This window comes from Choloepus didactylus, chromosome X (genome assembly GCF_015220235.1).
Source record: "Choloepus didactylus isolate mChoDid1 chromosome X, mChoDid1.pri, whole genome shotgun sequence".
In the NCBI taxonomy this organism is placed as follows: Eukaryota; Metazoa; Chordata; class Mammalia; order Pilosa; family Megalonychidae; genus Choloepus; species Choloepus didactylus.
Window position 1 is genome coordinate 173,740,894 of NC_051334.1, and position 6,937 is coordinate 173,747,830.

General features: G+C 43.0%; 1 pseudogene; it reads right to left on the bottom strand.

Annotated features, from left to right (window-relative positions):
• Positions 1-528: 528 nt before the first annotated feature.
• Positions 529-1,897, bottom strand: LOC119523267 (annotated as a pseudogene).
• Between the last annotated feature and the right edge of the window lie 5,040 nt (positions 1,898-6,937).

Consider the following 6,937-nt stretch of genomic DNA (forward strand, 5'->3'; position numbering starts at 1 on the left):
ACAATAGCTTATCTGTTCTTCTTGGATTATTGTTCCCCCTTCCTTAATTGCTCTCTATTGATAGTTCCCCTACATTCTACATTATAAACCATTTGTTTTAGACATTGCATTTTAAGATCTCTCTTAACAATCCATTTAAATGCTTTTCATTTTGCAATTTACCCTTATGTATATAATTTACTTTTAATAATCTCAATTCCCTGAGCAGAAATTAACTCAGTGCAAAGAAAATCCCCTCAAACTGGAAGAGCTTCCTCTTTGCCCTTGGAAAGAGGAAACAGATCACTCTGCCCCTCTTCTACCCAAGACATGAACAAACCTCCCCCCAAAGTAAAAAACGTTACCTCCAATCTTGGAATGTGCACAAAGGCAGCTTTTGATGGGCTGATTCAAATCACCTAGAAAGGGCAGCTGGAACCACTAGGCAGGTGGCCTTCTTTGGAAATTTCTTCTTAAAATCAACTCTTGAGAACTGTCCATGATTGTGTACGAAAGCTCTAAAGTCGAAAAAACTTCTGCTATTCTATCTCATGAACTAGGCTCAGAGGAGACATTGGAATTGTCAAGAATAGGAACAGCAGCCGCAGCCACGGCAGCCACCCCATGAGGTAAGACTTCTATAACTCGAGGGTTGTCAATGATCCGGGCCATTCGGTTGCCCTTTTCCACAATGCCGACAATCCACGCCTGGTGACCCTCTCCATACTTGGAAGATTTGATTTTGGAACAGAAGCAGGCTGCCTGTTCTCTCGGCACACAGATCAGAAATCCCCCAGAGGTTTCTGCTGAAGTACCCTGAAGGAGCCCACACTGCCCGTTGGCCTCGCTGATGGCCACCATCTTGGCAATAATCGACAGGTTATGAATGACAAAGGACATCTCATTTCTCCATTGTTGCAGGAGTTTCTGCACGTGTCCTAGAATGCAAAGCCCATGATATCGGTGGCAACATGGGCATTAAATGTGTACGTTAACCTGGCAGCAATTCTCTTCAGGGTAGCCATATTGAACATGGCTTCCCAATAGGCTAGCTCCACCACTTCCCTGGTGACCACCATTTTGATCTTATTCCACCTTTCAGGGTTATCAAGCCGCTGGTGGGCATTGACAGCAACTTGGGTTCCTAAGGGTTTGGTCAACACCAGCACATCCCCAACCACGGCACTATCGGGCATGATGAACTCAATCTGACTGACAGACCATGGTGGCAACCCTGCCAATGGCAATCCAAGGGTTCACCACTGTGTGTCCACCGGTCACTGTGGTGCCCCCTTCCTCGGCAGCATCGCGAAAGCCTTTGATCATGAGGGGTGTTATCTTTTCCCTTTCCTCCTCACTCATACTCTGACTGACAATGAGCAACATCAACATGTTACCACATTCAATAACGCCCATGGCGTAGAGGTCAGTCAGCACATTGGCACAAGCTATGCCCCCCATCATGTAAGGATCTTCCACCAAGGGGTAAAAGAAATCTGTGGTCTGCACCAGTGACAGGCCCCCGTGACTCAGGGGTATGACGCAGGAGTCCAGCCCAATGCCCAGGGCTGGAAACGAGGGGCTGGATTCTGCTCTCCCCGGCTGGCAGGCCGGCCTCCTGGGCCGCCTCCTCATGTCCCCTGACCAGGCCCCCACCCAACTGGGGCCGCATGTCGAGATGCGCCAGTCCCACCAGGAGTTTGAGCAGCATCTAGTAGGGGACCTTGCAGCCTCAGCTCTACATGCCGGAGAAGCCTGTCAGCTGCCAGCTGGGGCTCAGGCCCAACTCCTGGGGCTCAAAGGGCTGGTAGCTGGAGAAGCCCTGGCCCACAGGAAAGCCCACCAGGCCTGAGGAACCTTCCACCATCGGCATCGCCATTGCCTCTCTGCTGGCGCCCGTCGCCGTGGCTTCCGCCATCATGCCAGAATGACTGGCACCGCAGGCAGATAATTTCACCGGGTTGACTGGCACCCCACAAGGAGCTCCTGGCTCTTCTGACTTAATTCAGTTTTACTGAGATATATTCATATACCATACAGTCATCCATAGTGTACAATCAGTTGTTCACAGTACCATCATATAGTTGTGCATTCAAATCATGTGTTTTTAATGATTTACCATGATAGTATAATTTCTCTTGAAATAAGCGATTTTTGTAAGCCTCACTGCATTGTAAAATGTGACTTGTATTACTTCTTTTTTTTTTTCATTTTTATTGAGATTGTTCAGATACCATACAATTATCCAAAGATCCAAAGTATACAATCACTTGCCCCTGGGTACCCTCATACAGCTGTGCATCCATCACACTTAATTTTTGTTCAATTTTTAGAAACTTTTCATTACTCCAGACAATAAATAAAGTGAAAGATGAAAAAAGAAAAAAAGAAAAGGAAACTAATCCTCCCCTATCCCTAACCAACCCCCCTCAATTGTTGACTCATAGTATTGATACAGTACATTTGTTACTGTTTATGAAAAAATGTTGAAATACTACTAACTGTAGTATATAGTTTGTAATAGGTATATAGTTCTTCTCTATATGCCCCTCTATTATTAACTTCTAATTGTATTGTCATACATTTGTTCTGGTTCATGGAAGTGATTTCTAGTATTTGTACAGTTGATCATGGACATTGCCCACCATAGGATTCAGTTTTATACATTCCCATCTTTTGACCTCCAACTTTCCTTCTGGTAACATATATGACTCTGAGCTTCCCCTTTCCACCTCATTTACACACCATTCGGCGCTGTTAGTTATTCTCACATCTTGCTACCAACACCCCTGTTCATTTCCAAACATTTAAGTTCATCCTAATTGAACATTCTGCTCATACTAAGCAACCACTCCCCATTCTTAAGCCTCGTCCTATATCTTGGTACCTTATATTTCATGTCTATGAGTTTACATATTATAATTAGTTCCTATCAGTGAGACCCTGTAATAATTGTCCTAATGTGTCTGGCTTATTTCACTCAGTATATTGCCCTCGAGGTTTTGTCATCAACCCATTTTTTTTTAATATGGTTTTGTTCACTCACCATACATTCCATCCCAAGTAAATAATCGATGGTTTTCTGCATGGTCATACATTTATGTGTTCACCACCTTCACCATTATCTATATAAGAGCATCTACATTTCTTCCACAAGGCAGGAGGGAGAGTCAAAGAAGGTAGAGAGGCAAAAGAAAGAGGAAAAAAAAAGACAGCTAGGAAGCAGCAAAAGGAAAAATAACCTTAAATCAAAGTAGAATAAAGAATCAGACAATACCACCAATGTCAAGTGTCCAACATGCCTCCCCTATCCCCCCTTCTTATCTGCATTCACCTTGGTATATCACCTTTGTTACATTAAAGGAAGCATAATACAATGATTCTATTAGTTACAGTCTCTAGTTTATGCTGACTGCATCCCTCCCCCAATGCCTCCCCATTTTTAACACCTTGCAAGGTAGACATTTGCTTGTTCTCCCTCGTAAAAGAACATATTTGTACATTTTATCACAATTGTTGAATACTCTAGATTTCACCAAGTTCCACAGTCCCAGTCTTTATCTTTCCTCCTTTCTTGTGGTGTCTCACATGCTCCCCACCTTCCTCTCTCAACCGTATTCGTAGTTACCTTTGTTCAGTGTACTTACATTGTTGTGCTACCATCTCCCCAAATTGTGTTCCAAACCACGCACTCCTGTCTTCTATCACCGTGTAGTGCTCCCTTTAGTATTTCCTGTAGGACAGGTGTCTTGTTCACAAAGTCTCTCATTGTCTGTTTGTCAGAAAATATTTTGAGCTCTCCCTCATATTCGAAGGACAGCTTTGCTGGATACAGGATTCTTAGTTGGTGGTTTTTCTCTTTCAGTATCTTAAATACATCACACCACTTCCTTCTTGCCTCCATGGTTTCTGCTGAGAGATCCGCACATAGTCTTATGAAGCTTCCTTTGTATGTAATGGATTGCTTTTCTCTTGCTGCTTTCAGGATTCTCTCTTTGTCTTTGACATTTGATAATCTGATTATTAAGTGTCTTGGTGTAGGCCTATTCATATTTCTTCTGTTTGGAGTACGCTGCGCTTCTTGGATCTGTAATTTTATGTCTTTCATAAGAGATGGGAAATTTTCATTGATTATTTCCTCTATTATTGCTTCTGCCCCCTTTCCCTTCTCTTCTCCTTCTGGGACACCAATGATACGTACATTATTGTACTTTGTTTCATCCTTGAGTTTCCGGAGACGTTGCTCATATTTTTTCATTCTTTTCTCCATCTGCATCTTTGCGTGTAGGCTTTCAGGTGTTTTGTTCTCCAGTTCCTGAGTGTCTTCTGCTGCCTCTTGAGATCTGCTCTTGTATGTTTCCATTGTGTCTTACATCTCTTGTGTTGTGCCTTTCATTTCCGTAGATTCTACTAGTTGTTTTTTTGAACTTTTGATTTCTGCCGTATACATGTCCAGTGCTTCCTTTACAGACTCTATCTCTTTTGCAATATCTTCTCTAAACTTTTTGATTTGATTTAGCATTAGTTGTTTAAATTCCTGTATCTCAGTTGAAGTGTACGTTTGTTCCTTTGACTGGGCCATAACTTTGTTTTTCTTAGTGTAGGTTGTAATTTTCTGTTGTCTAGGCATGGTTTCCTTGGTTATCCAAATCAGGTTTTCCCAGACCAGAACAGGCTCAGGTCCCAGAGGGAAGAAATATTCAGTATCTGGTTTCCCTGAGGGTGTTTCTTAGAAAATTGCTCCACCCTTTGATGCCTCGGGTCACTGTGCTTTTCTCCCCAGCAGGTGATGCCTGTTAGCCTATAATTCTTGACTGGTGTGAGGAGGTATGGCGGTGTTCCCTCAGGCTCCGGGGTCTGGTTCTGAATGGAAAGGGCCCCACCTCTTTCCTCCTAGAGAAGACAGAGCTCCCAGGTGGAGGTCATTAGCATTTCAATGGTCTCTCTCTCTGCTTGTGCTGTCTCCACCCTTCTCCGCTTCACAGCCCTGGAAACTGAAAATGACTGGGGCTTTCTCCACTGAGCCAAAAAAGAAACAGATAGTCCCCTTCAGACCCAGTCCAAGGCAACCCTCCGGCTCTCCCAGGTCAGTCGTCACCCAAAGCCTCTGTTTTTTGGGGATGCGTACCTGTAGCGAGCAGTTCACACTCGCTACTTAAAACCCCAGTTGGAGCTCAGCTGAGCTATATTCGCTTGCTGGGAGAGAGCTTCTCTCTGGCACCACGAGGCTTTGCAGCTAGGGCTATGGGGGAGGGGGGTCCCACGACTTGGTTCCGCAGGTTTTACTTACAGATTTTATGCTGTGTTCTCAGGCATTCCTCCCAATTCAGGTTGGTGTATGATGAGTGGATGGTCTCGTTTGTCCCCCTGCAGTTATATTGGATTATTTGCTAGTTGTTTCTGGTTTTTTGTAGTTGTTCCAGGGGGACTACTTAGCTTCCACTCTTCTCTATGCTGCCATCTTGCCACCAATCTGTATTACTTCTTAGTGGCCAGAGAATCCTCCTGGAAATAATTATAACTTTATGGCAGAAGTTGATGAGGGAAACATGATTTAATTTACAAAACCAAACGTCAAAGCCAGCATTTCTGAAGACAGCCATTCAGGAAAGGCAAGCATATCTGTGCCTTAGTTGTCTGGGTCCCAATAGTTTCAGTTGCTTTCCAAAAGCAGCTACTGGGTCACACCGCTGTTTCTGTGCTATTCTGCCAGATCTATCATTTTTATTGATTCACAAGATGGTGATGATTTCTCAAAGCCTAAAGGTAGTACTCAAAGTTAAATGTAGACCCAAGCTTTCTTTAATGCATGGAAGAAAGATGCTTAAAGTTCCTAAATTCTGTATCAAACTCAAGGGCTTCTCTTGTTTGTGATTTTAGAAGTGACCCTTAATATCAGGGGTGGTCCCAGGGACTTGCTTCCCACCCCCCCTCCCACCCCCGCACAGTCTTAGGAGTTTGTTAAGGGAAGACTTCATTTGACTATCTGGCCAAGGCAGCATAGGTACAGTAGCCAGTTCACCCACAAGCAAAGTTCATTGTACCGCCCAACTCCAGGTCCTGGCACCATGACTTTTTCTTCCTACAATGCATGACATTTTTTTAAATAGATGCCCATTAGTCAGGACCCATCCTTATCAACAAGGGGCACTATCCCTTATGCACATGGGACATTTCCCAGTTGAGGGGAGATTGTATTTTGGGCAAAAAGGTCATCTCAGAAAGAAAAGCTTCTACAGGACAGTTACTGACGTGCCAGCAACCTCACCTGGCAATCCATCTGTGGATCCTGGAGGGCTACAACTGGATAAACAAAGCTGCACTGTCATTTACAAAATGAAAAACAGACAAACAAACAAACAAAAAATTCACTCTTTTCCAAATGCAAAGGGTAAAAATAAGTTTTATAAAGGACCTAAGTAATGTCCCATGTCATCTGGAGGGGTTTTTAATTTTTTCACTCTTATGGCTGCTTCTTGTCAAACTGAATAATTACCATGTTATATTTATAAATGCACTTGTTAAACAAAGGTATCTTTCAGAGGTTTTATAATTACCCTGTGATTTAACGGTTGCTATGGTACTGCCATTGTGTGCAAGGGTAATCTTTGTCTCTGTCTCTGGTCCATCTCAGTGTTATCCACTATTTAGCAAAACTTAATGTTTCCTACTCCACTCCTTTCCCATCCATATTGAAATCTCATCCTTTGAGTTATGTGTTCATTGCAAATGCATATCTCTAGTATGACCATATTTCTTAAATGCGCTGGCTGTAGCACAGTTTCAGGAGCTTTGAAATTGCTTAAAACACACAGATTTGTGAAATCATATAGCATTAAATAACTCTTCCCTGAATTTTTTTTAAACTCATCCCTCCCCTACAAACAATCTGTAGTCAAAATCCTATTAATCTAATAGGAGAAATATACCCATGTTCTAATTAAACCACTCATTTTAA